This window comes from Symphalangus syndactylus, chromosome 6 (genome assembly GCF_028878055.3).
Source record: "Symphalangus syndactylus isolate Jambi chromosome 6, NHGRI_mSymSyn1-v2.1_pri, whole genome shotgun sequence".
Lineage (NCBI taxonomy): Eukaryota > Metazoa > Chordata > Mammalia > Primates > Hylobatidae > Symphalangus > Symphalangus syndactylus.
The window spans coordinates 29,335,212-29,347,229 of NC_072428.2; the positions used below are offsets into that span (position 1 = coordinate 29,335,212).

The 12,018-nt window shown below is 38.2% G+C and overlaps 1 protein-coding gene across 4 annotated transcripts in view; it reads right to left on the minus strand.

Annotated features, from left to right (window-relative positions):
• Window positions 1-12,018, minus strand: part of BBOX1 (gamma-butyrobetaine hydroxylase 1) — a 483,622-nt gene that overhangs the window by 114,527 nt on the left and 357,077 nt on the right. The window lies entirely within an intron of this gene.

Sequence of the window (12,018 nt, forward strand, 5' to 3'; positions counted from 1 at the left end):
AGTTTTCCTTTGTACCAACAAAAAGGAGTCCGTTTTCAAAAAGATCTCCCAAAAGGAGAGTCCTATGATCAGATCACAAATGTATTGAAAATGCATCAGAACAGGCTACTGAATGAAAACATAGATTTGTCAATATGGACGTCAACTTAAAGTCAGAGCCTAGGGAAATAATCAGTAAATTTAGAAGTATATAGTAATTTGCAACTTGGAAGCCCTTACACACTTTCTTACACACTAATCTTATTTTATAGATGATGAACATGAGATAATTCTAAACTAAAATAAAAATGGATATCATCAGAGGATGGTCTAGAAGTTTTCATCTTTATATTAGTTGTAATGAGTTAAGCCATGGTATGTAAATAAATAACTGCAAAAGCTTAGTGGCTTAAGACAAAGGAAAGGTATTTCTCAAATACATGACATGCTCATCATGAATCACCAGGGGGATCTACTCCATGAGCTTGGGGATTAAAATTGATGAAGCCTCTTGTATTAGTCCCTTTTGTGTTGCTACAGAGGAATACCCGAGCCTGGGTAATTTATAAAGAAAAGAGGTCTATTTTGGCTCATGGTTCTACAGACTGTACAAGAAGCACAGTACCAGCACCTGCTTTTGGTGAAGACCTCAGCAAGCTTTTACTCATGGCAGAAGGTGAAGGGGGAGTGGGTTTGTCACATGGTGGTAGAGGAAGAAAGGGAAATGCCAGGCTTTTAAAAATAACCAGCTCTCGTGAACTGATAGATCGAGAACTCATTCATTGCTGCAGGGATAGTACCAACACCCTCATGGGGGATCTGCTCCCATGACCCAAGCACTTCCCACTAGGGCTCACCTACCACATTTGGGGAGCACATTTTAACATGAGATTTGGAGGGGACAAACGTCCAACCTGTCACCTCTACTGCCTGGACCATCACCCAATGCTGTGGCAGAGAGAAAGCAAGCATGGCCAATCATGCCTGGAATTTAAAGACTGCCACCTGCAAGTGCCACATATCATTTCCACTCATTTTATTAGTCTAGCAAGTCAATGGCCATGCATCCCTTCAAGGAGGTAGGGACTGCAAACCTTCTGTGCTCTTGGGAGGAAGAAAACTGGAAGATTTTTGAACAGTCAAAATACTCGCAAATCCTTATTACCCTTACAGTCGTTGACAATTTTCAAATGTGTTAACACATAAACTTAGATAGTAAACATGGAATACACTAAGGCATACGACCTTAAAAACGAGGTGGGTGAATCATGAGGTCAGGAGTTCGAGACCAGCTTGGCCAACATGGTGAAACCCCGTCTCTACTAAAAATACAAAAAATTAGCTGGGCCTGGTGGCAAGCGCCTGTATTCTCAGCTACTTGAGAGGCTGAGGCAGGAGAATCACTTGAACCCAGGAGGCAGAGGTTTCAGTGAGCCAAGATCACACCACTGCACTCCAGCCTGGGGGACAGAGTGAGACTCCATCAAAAAAAAAAAAAGGAAAAAAAATAGGGTGTTTGAAAATACAATCGTGGGAAATGTAGAAAGTTATCTAGAAAATTATTATGTAACTGAGTGGCTGAAAAGTTTCTCCCATCCTAGAGAACATGCTATCACCTGGCTGAGTTAGTAAGACTCAAGCCACTGGAAGATAAATGATATTAAGATATCTAGGGAATGGATTAGTTGAAATGTGAAGAAACATTGACAAGCAAGAGTTAGGGGAAGAAAGCTGGTAGCATCCCTCTGGTGCCAGCTCGAGGATTTGGCAGTACAGATGGAAGTATTAGTCTCTACAGCATGTATCCAATAACATTTGAGATCTACAAATCATTTCCCTTGCCAAAACCATTTTTGCAACAAAATCTGATTTTCATGGTTTTTTTTTTTCTTAAAAGAAAAGAATGGACTGCTCAGGCTAGTATAAATATTTGACATTGGAAAGTTAGGGTTTTTACTATAATTCAACAAATGGCCTTTTGTCCATATGCTTCAGTTTGGACATTGCGAGGCAGTCTCAGTGTTAGCAGCCTTGGGAGACTGATATTTTCTCGACCTCCATGGCTAATACTTGATTGTGGTAAATTCATCCAGGAAATGCTACTGGTTAAGACCTTCTACTCACCAGCCAAGTGACCTTTTCTTGGCAAAATCTGACCTCTCTCACCATCTCTCACTCTGCAACAGATAGTTCCTGCTTGCTTCTCCATCAGTAATGTTATCCTCAAAGTGTAACGTGAGGAGTGCTAGTTCTCTTCTTTTTTTTTTTCTTTTTTTATTACACTTTAGTTTTAGGGTACATGTGCACAACGTGCAGGTTTGTTACATATGTATACATGTGCCATGTTGGTGTGCTGCACCCATTAACTCGTCATTTAGCATTAGGTATATCTCCTACTGCTATCCCTCCACCCTCCCCCGACCCCACAACAGGCCCCGGTGTGTGATGTTCCCATTCCTGTGTCCATGTGTTCTCTCTGCCTAAACAAAGTACACCTATGGTAGCCAGGCACAGAATCTCCTGGTTAAAATTTAGACTCTTCCTGAGATCTTTTCATATGCAAATATCCTTTGAGTGAAGGATTCTTTTGTCCCAATGTTTATTGAATATTTCTTGCAGGGCAGACATATCAGTCAATGTTTTATGCTGTACTTTATTTAATATTCACAAAACCCAATGATACTATCATTTCCACTTTACAGATGATGAAACTAAAGCTTAGAGAAGTTAAGTAACTTGCCCAAGTTTACTAAGCTAATAATTAAAGAGGCTAGGATTCAAATGAACTTTGATTTTAAAACCTGAGCTTTTCATTATTATGTAAAAGTGAGGAGACTAAATTGACTATAATATTCATTTACTCACTTATTCAATGAGCATGTCTAGTCCACTATAAATTCCTCAAGATGTTTCTTAAGGAGCTTTTATTCTGTTAAGGAATGCAGACAATGAGTAAATTAATTGATAAGTTAATTTTAGTGGTATAATAGGATGGAGAGAAATTTGATAAAAATATATTAGTTATGTTGATCAGAGAAAGCTTTTTTCAAAATGAAGAAAATGCTGAAGCTGAGACTTGAATGGTGTGGAAGTCAGCCTTTGGAAGAAGGTAAAGACATTCCAGGTAGAGAGAACAGCAGGGCTAGAGAGAGAATAAAAACATTCCATGCAGGGAAAAGGGCAGTGGAAAAATGTTCGGGTCAAGGATCAGCTTGGTGCATCTGAGGAACAGGCAGGCCACTGTGAATGCACATAGTGATAAACAGGCGAATGGGAGGAGAGGAAGTTGGAGAGACGGGCAGGTATCAAATCATGCAGGGGATAGTAGCACATGAAAAGAGGGGAGCAACATCTACTCTTGGATTCGACTAAAATGCGTAAGAGGGAAAGTTGAGGAGTCTCAAAAGACAGTGACTTGCAGTGGCACATGCCTGTAATCCTGACACTTTGGGAACCCGAGGCAAGAGGATTGCTTGAGGCCAGTAGTTCAAGACCAGCCTAGGCAACAGAATGAGACCCTGTCTCTATAAAAAACAAACAAACAAACAAACAAACAAGAAACAAACAAAAAAGAAGACAGAACTTTTTTTCTTCATACTTCTTTCCAAGGGCTATCCCTGTCCTCAGTTATTTTTAACTTTTACCCTCTAGAATACCCAGTAATGTATAATGCAGATTTGGTTTTAGATATGCAAACCCTTGTATGCCTTCAAGAACTTGTTGAACACAAAGCAGGGGATTTTCTGTAGTGTTGACTAAAGTTATGTCAAGCATGTATTGTAACAAATAGCTTTATTAATGAATAACGATGTAGAGTTCAGCCAATTCTAGCACCACCAAAAGTTAGTGTTTAGAATGTTTACATTCAGAAAGATGTGTAACAGGCTGGTCATGGTGGCTCATGCCTATTATCCCAGCACTTTGGGAGGCTGAGGTGGGCAGATCACTTGAGGCCAGGAATTCAAGACCAGCCTGGACAACATGGTGAAACCCTGTCTCTACTAAAAATACAAAAAAAATTTAGCCAGGCATGGAGGTGCATGCCTGTAATCCCAGTTACTCAGGAGGCTGAGGCAGGAGAATTGCTTGAACCTGGGAGGCAGAGGTTGCAGTGCAGTGAGCCGAGATCTTGCCACTGCACTCCAGCCTGGGTGACAGAGCAAGACTCTGAAAAAAAAAAAAAAAAAAAAAAAAAAAGAAGAAAAGAAAAGGAAAAAAAGAAAAAGATGTGTAACAAACTGATGGTGGCTGAGGTTAACTCAAAATTTTGGAAATGGGACAGAATAAATGTTACCTATGAATTTGATGATATAAACTGTTACCTTCTTATGATTATCAAATGGTGCCCAAATCAACACTGTAACATTGGTCTGAATCCTACAGATTCACCTTGAAATTAATTAGTGTCTTCTGAGTCTCAAAGCAAAGGTTCAAGTGATCCAGAAGGTTAAACATGTCTCGGCAATTCTAGGAAACCTAGTGAGACCCAAGGGAACTTTCCTTGCTATCTTCTTCTATCTCCTATATGAATCTTTTCTGCTTGTAAACAATCAAGTTACTTCTATAAAGTAACAGATAATTCTGTTGGCTGATTTGTTGTTTAGCAAGTGAAGCGTTCTCCAGGCATTTTTCTACTTGTGAGGTATTTGTTAAATACCTCAATCAAAGACTTCAACATACGACTGGGCAAATGGATTTAATATTTGACAATATGCTGTAGAAAATGAATTCAGAATGTGACTGGAAGAAAATATATGCTACACTGAAATCTCTTCAACAACACGGTCCAATGCATGCAATTCTGTAGGCAAACTTGTATATATTTGGGAGAGTATATTAATGTCTTTTGCTTACTTGAAGATGTATTCTAAATCTCACATTTCTTCCATATCCAGATGTATTTACAATCCTTTTTATTTGTTCCTAGTTGTAAAGGCTTCTATAACATTCATTTTTTTTTTCCATGATCATTTTTCAATTAGCTGCCCAGGCTCTGATTGCATTGTTGGCACAGAGACGGCAACTCCTGACTCTACTCACTGTGTGATTTGAACAGTGGGAGAAGAGAGTTAGCACACTCTACATAAAGCATTTTAAAAACAATAATTTGTGGGTTCATTATTTGGCTAGCCAAATCTCAATTCCTTAAAATACTATTTATTTTTTCCTACTTGAAAATATATCATGTTGAATATCAAAAGCCCCAAAAAAATGCTTCATCTAGACATATGTACTTGATTTGCAAATGTGGAAGTGATTTTTAAATTTTGAGATGCTTTTAGATAGATAAGCTGAAGATATGAAAACATCTCAATGGGAAAAAGTTGTTTTCCTCTCCCAATAAATTATTTAAAAGGCTGGCCCATTAATGGATTTAAAAAATGATAAACACAGATCTCTGAGACTTAACGCCTTCTGAAATACAAATGGAAATCTGGAACTCATTTGTTTTATAGTACATTAACATTGCTTGGTTACTTCCATGAGCTCAGTCACAGACACATGCAGCATGAGGTTTTCTTTTTATTTCATCTCTCTTTAATTCGTAAGATGATTCTTATTAGCTGCCTTATCAGTAAATGATGTTGATAATCTTTTAAATTTATAACTTGCCACATTTGATATTATTAAGTTAAATAACACTACTGATAAATGCCAGGTACACATGAATTGTGACACCTCGTGAATATAGCAATTTATTTATCTCAATAGGGTTGGAAATAAGAGAAATTATTAAATGGAGATGATGACTATATAATTCCAGATAATGAAGATCTTTGTTTTATACTTAAAGAAGTATTTCTATTTCTATCACTTTCTTTTGTTACAAAGTATTACATGATCATAAAATTTTAAACAATACAGAAGTATATAAAGTACACAATTAGTTTTCTCCTCAACCCTCTGTCCCCAAACTAATTTATCAGGGATAATGACAGTAACAGTTTGGGGACTATCTTTTCAGATTTTTAGTGTGTATATAGACTTACATAAAAGTATGTCTACATACACATACACACACACGTGTACATGAGCCATGTATAAATTTGTGTGTGTAATAAGAAATGAGATCATGATACGTACAGTCTTATGCTTGTTATTTTGCTTTTATTGTGGAAACCTTTTCATGTGCACACATAGGAATACCTCACCATTTTAAACTGCTGATATCAAAAAAATGAGATTCTATTTTTTACTTGTCAGTTAGGTAAAATTTTTTTTTTTTTTTTTTTTGAGACGGAGTCTGGCTCTGTCGCCCAGGTAAAATTGTAAAACACTGTTAAGGCCAGACTTAGAAAGGCGTGGCGAAACACGTGCTCTTATATCCAGTAGGTGGAGATGTAAATAGTGTTGACATAAAAAGTTAGAATATTTTTTCCAAGGAATTTAGACAGTTTATTAGTCAGGGTTCTTCAAAGAAACAGAGCCAATAAGATATATATATATATATATATATATATATATATATATATATATATGATACACAGATCTTATATATATATATAAGATATACAGATCTTATATATATATATGATATACAGATCTTATATATATATAAGATATACAGATCTTATATATATATGATATACAGATCTTATATATGTGATATACAGATCTTATATATATATGATATACAGATCTTATATATATTAATATGATATATATTATATATCATATATATACAGGTATATATAGTATACATATATGTAGACAATAAGATATACAGATATATATATATATATATATATATATATAAAATAAAATATTGGCCCAGAAGTCGCTCTTCTAGTTTTCTGGTTTATAGAAATAATTTTTCATATGCATAATCGTGTATGCAAAATGATGTTTATTACAGCACTCTATGAGTTAAAAAAACTTGAAAAGGTAAGCAACCTAATGCCTATCAATATGGTGAATATATATATGTATATGGAGATTTATTATGGAAATTGACTCACACAGTCATGGAGGTTGAGACGTCTATAATACGCAATCTGCAACCTGGAGAAGCAGGAAAGCTAGTGGTATAATTTAGTCCAACTTTGAAGGTCTAAGAACCAGGGAAGTCAATGACATCCTCCCAGTCTGAGGCTGAAGATCTGAGAACTGGGGTGGCACGGAGTGAGGGGTGGTGTTGGTGTAAGTCTGAGTCTGAAGGCCCAAGAACCAGGAACTCTGATGTCCAAGAACAGCAGAAGAAGGATGCCCCAACTCAAGTAAGGAGAGAGAGACAGAGAGGGAGAGAAAGAGAATCTGCCTTTCTTCTGCACTTTTGTTCTATTTGAACCCACAATGGACTAGATGATGTCCACCCTCATTGCTGAAGGTGGATCTTCTTTATTCAGTCTACTGGTTCAAAAATGCTAATTTCTTCTAGAAACACTCTTGGAGACACACCCAGAAATAATGTTTTACCAGCCATCTGAACATCCCTTAGCCTAGGTAAGTTGACACATAAAATTAACCATCTGTGAGGATTTCTGGTTTATAGAAATAATTTTTCATATGCATAATCGTATATGCAAAATGATGTTTATTACAGCACTCTATGAGTTAAAAAACTTGAAAAGGTAAACAACTTAATGCCTATCAATATGGTGAAATGGCTAAACTAACATATCTATTTATATATTTCTCACAAGTACACGAGTTGGCTGGGCTCCAGCTCTTCTTAAGTGATCTTGGCTTCAGTGTGTGAGTTAGATTTATATCTGCTCCACATGCCTCCTATTCTCCTTGAACCAGTGATGACCTGAAGCATGTTCTTCTCATGGCAAAAGGCAGGAGTGCTAGAGGGCCAGCCAATCCACACAGTGCTTTTTAAGTCCTTGCTTATACGGGATCTGCCAATATCCTATAGGTCAGAACAAGACATATGATCAAGCCCAACACAAATGGGCAGGGAAGTAAATTCCTCTTTTTGGAGGAGGTCAAGAGGAAAGGAATGACTACTTGCAAATGATCTAATGACATCTAAATACCAACATCTAGCAATCTAAAACATCTTCAATCTCACAGGTTTCCAGTAAATTTCAGGTACAAAGAAGTCCAATCCAGTGTAGTTGAATTGAAAGCTTTGATGTCATATTCAACTTACTGCTCACGTCTCAGCCTTCTGCATCTAACTTGGGGTGGCCCAGTGCTGGGGCCCCTGGAAAGATCTGCTCTTTGTTTTCATTTACTTGGTATTTCTAGAATTGAAGAAGATAGAATAGTACAAGCACCTCTAATTCAGCAGGTCATAGCACTTGTACATGTCTCTTGGCAGTCTCTGAATCTATGCCTAAGACTGACTCCTTATGCCCTTGTACAGCAAACATGTACATACTGGCTCTATTGTGAGAGGAAAGAGGGTCCTTCGAGGTTTTCTTACTGCCTGGTTTTCTACTGTGAGATTCTTCTTGGCTCAACTTTCTTGAACCCCTTCATCTTGTGCTCCTGGAAGTCCACCCCGCGGTGGATTTCTTTATGCTCTTGATATCACACTAGGTGGCCAAACCTTTGGGATGTGCTATCAGCAAGATGTTTCCTGTTTAAGTATCTATTGCAATGGCCACTTAACTTTGAACATTTTGCACACCTTTGCTAAGCTTCACCGCCGGTGCTCCCACTTCCACATTGCCATCTCTTTCCAAATCCTTTGCCCCCTTCTTAAATAGGCATAAAAGGCAGATTCACATGCATGCTACCTAAACACAGGTCTAACCAGTGAATAAGATGACAATTCCACACGGGTGCAGGCACCCTCAGGCTCTTCAAGTGGTTCTCTGAGTGCCCTTCTCACTTGATTTGGGATGAAGATAGGTGACATCTTTCTTCCACAGGAAGCAAGGGTTGAGAAGGAGTACAGCACTTAAATCTAGGCCAATGACTCCCTCCTTCCACACACCTTTGTCTCTCTAACTTTCTCTTTATTTAGACTGGAAGTTGTAGAGGGAGAGAGAGGAAGATGATTTAAGAGCTGAGACATGATCAGAGTTGGAAGAGCCAGTTCCACTGCTTTGAAATAAGCTTTGGGGAGACTCTGGCCCATCTTTATTTTCTCCTGTTTTTAAAATGTGGGAGTATTTAATACCTCTTTTGTCATCAGCATTGGGTCACAACAGTCAATTCTAAGGAGATGGGAAAAGTCTTATTTCAGTTTCATATTACTTAGTGCAGAGAAGTCTGGGGTTTCCAGTCAAGAGAAGCCATGGCACTAGAGAAATTCTTATCTATTCATACTATTACCTGCAATTCTTATTCTGCATGCATTCCTCCATCTGAATCTGCAAACCAATGATGCTATTAATTCAGGGTCTGTGGTTAAACCAGAGGCTTGAGCTAACACTGCAGCATGTTATAGCCACTTCTTGATGACACATCACCTACAAAGATAGGCAGTTGCTTTTGACTATTTCACTTGTAGATAGTTGCCAGAGCTCCTAGTAACAGAGTGTGACACACAATTTGCCTAAGAAGTGTTTAAATAAGGAGTTGCTGAAATCTTATCTGTCAAGGTTCCAAAATCTAATCTTGTGAGCCCAATTTTCTGAATGGTGGTGAAATATTCAAGTAGTTTAGTTGCTATGGGCTGGAGCAAGTTCTGCTCAGTTCATCTGAATTAAACTCAACTCTGCTACAGTTGCTGAATATACAACACAGAATTGTTCAATTATGCATACTTTATTGAGCACCCGTTGTGTATGAGGTACTGCTCTGGGGAGATGATGAAAAGCCATTTTCACTGCTTTCAATCTACTTGAGGAGACAAGAAAACTTCTTGGTAGCAAGCAATAAAAACGCCTCTGACAACTTTAAGCAAACAGACTTAATGGCAGGATTTCAGGGCCTCACAGAATCAAAAGGCAGTACAGAGACGAGTTTTGGGAATGAGAGGAATGAAAAACGAATCCGTCTATCTGTTAATTTATCTGTCTGTCTGTGTCTGCTTGCCTGCTTTCTTTCTCTCTTTCTTTCTCTTTCTTTCTTTTTCTTTCTTTCTTCTTTATTTCTTTCTTCTTTCTTTCTTTCTTTCTTTCTTTCTTTCTTTCTTTCTTTCTTTCTTTCTTTCTTTCTTTCTTCCTTTCTTTCTTTCTTTCTTTTTTCTCTTGTCTTCTTTCTCTTCTCTTCATCATCCATGTATTTATATTACACATACACACACACACTCCAAGCTGGAGGCCCAAAATGCGTGAAACTGGGACCATTCAGCAAATATTTCTAGCAGCAGTCCACATTCTGTATGCTGGTAATATTGCCACTATTGCTACTTAATCTTCTTCTGTCATAAGAATGACTGCCACTCAAAGTTCCAGAAGAATCTGATGTCTAGTTACATGCCTGTCCTGGCAGAGCCAGAATCTGGTCTCCTAGCCTTCCCAAGTTAGAGATGGGCATTCACAAGCCAGGAACTACCCTTCCACCAAGGTCGAACACAATGGGAGGAGGCAATTCTCCAAAAGGAAATAGGGGGACTATTGAAGATAGAAAGGATTCTAGACATTGCTTACTGTAGGCAAGATCAATGTCATGCTGAACAGACATGCAGGAGAATGAAGACCAAGAAGGGGCTATAGAATTTGGAGATGAAATAGAAGTTCATTATTGTTGGTGATAAATGGAGCAATAATGAAGCACCTCCTAAGAATACAGGAAATAAGGAAGTAAGATGACCACATGAGAGTTAAACTGTAAACTGAACACTTTGGGTTTGGTAAGTCAGAAATAGGCAAATATACATAAAAGACACTGAATGTCCTCCAGGCCAGTAAGACTGAACTGGAACCTGATTGAAGGCATTACTTTATCTAAAGAAAGAATGTATCCTTCAGAAGAGATGCTGGCCAGCAAAGGAGAAGCAGAGAGACACAAGCCAGAGAAGAGAGTGCCCTGATAAGATGATATAAACAGCCATTTTTCTCAGAGAGACACATCCTTATCATGGAAGCAGACACACTGATGTCATTAAACATTCCAATCATCCATGTTAACTACAAGAGAACCAATTCTTTGCCCACCAAGGTATCTTCTGATAAATTGGCTTTCATGTAGCTTTTCCGTAGGAAATATGCAATAGAAAAAGATGGTTTAACAGTTCTATTTCCTTTTTCTAACACATACCCTGGTTTATATACCCAAATCAGTATGAGTCATCATCCTGAATATAATCAACTCTGTAAAACTGCTAAGGCTGTTTCTGCAGCTGCCAGACTGAGGGTCACAGCCTGCATTTATTGAGCTCACAGAAGTAAATGGCCTCTTGGCAGCCAGCTAGCTGATCTTCCCCGGCAACAAAACTACTTTGCTGCTTGCTTTGTCTCAAATGACTTCAGTAAGCAACTTTTGAGAAAAGAGTCCCAGTGAAGAGATGGTCGGATGAAAGCAGACTACAGAGGGTTAAAGCATGAAAGTGTCTTAATAATACTACTCCTTTATATTTGTGTTGTGTCTTACAGTTTTGAAAACATTTCCACTTATATTATCTCATTTGACTATTTTGTGAGGGCAGCAAGGATTTCAGAACCCACTGGACAAGTGGAAATGCTGGCACTTAGAGATTATATGATTTACAGGCGAGAAGTGGTAGAGAGAGAACTCTTTCTCCCACAAGTCCAGGGTTTTCCCATTGGTCTGCACTTTCTAGAGTTTCTTAGGCATTGTGCTGATCACCATGGGACTGTGAAAGGTGAGTGAGGCACTCTTCTGGGCCTTAAAGAGAAGGCAGTGCTACAAAGCTGCACGCTTAGATCGTTTATCTTGTTTTTAAGCTTTAATAGGGATCAATTCAGTCATTCACTAACTCAACCTAGGCATTAGAATTATAAAGGGGAATAGGCAGATATGGCTTTTTTTCCCTCATCAATCTTTCAGATCTGGAACATCTGGGATGTCCACTTTCCGTCTGCTTCAATGCTAAGAGGCTGGGGAATTCCACATTGTTGAAGGCATGATGTACCAAGCATAGTTCCAGGGACTTTATATGCCTTATATCACAAAATCATCTCAACTACTTTATAAGGGAAATTTGCTAAATCAAAATCTTTTAAGGGGACTCTC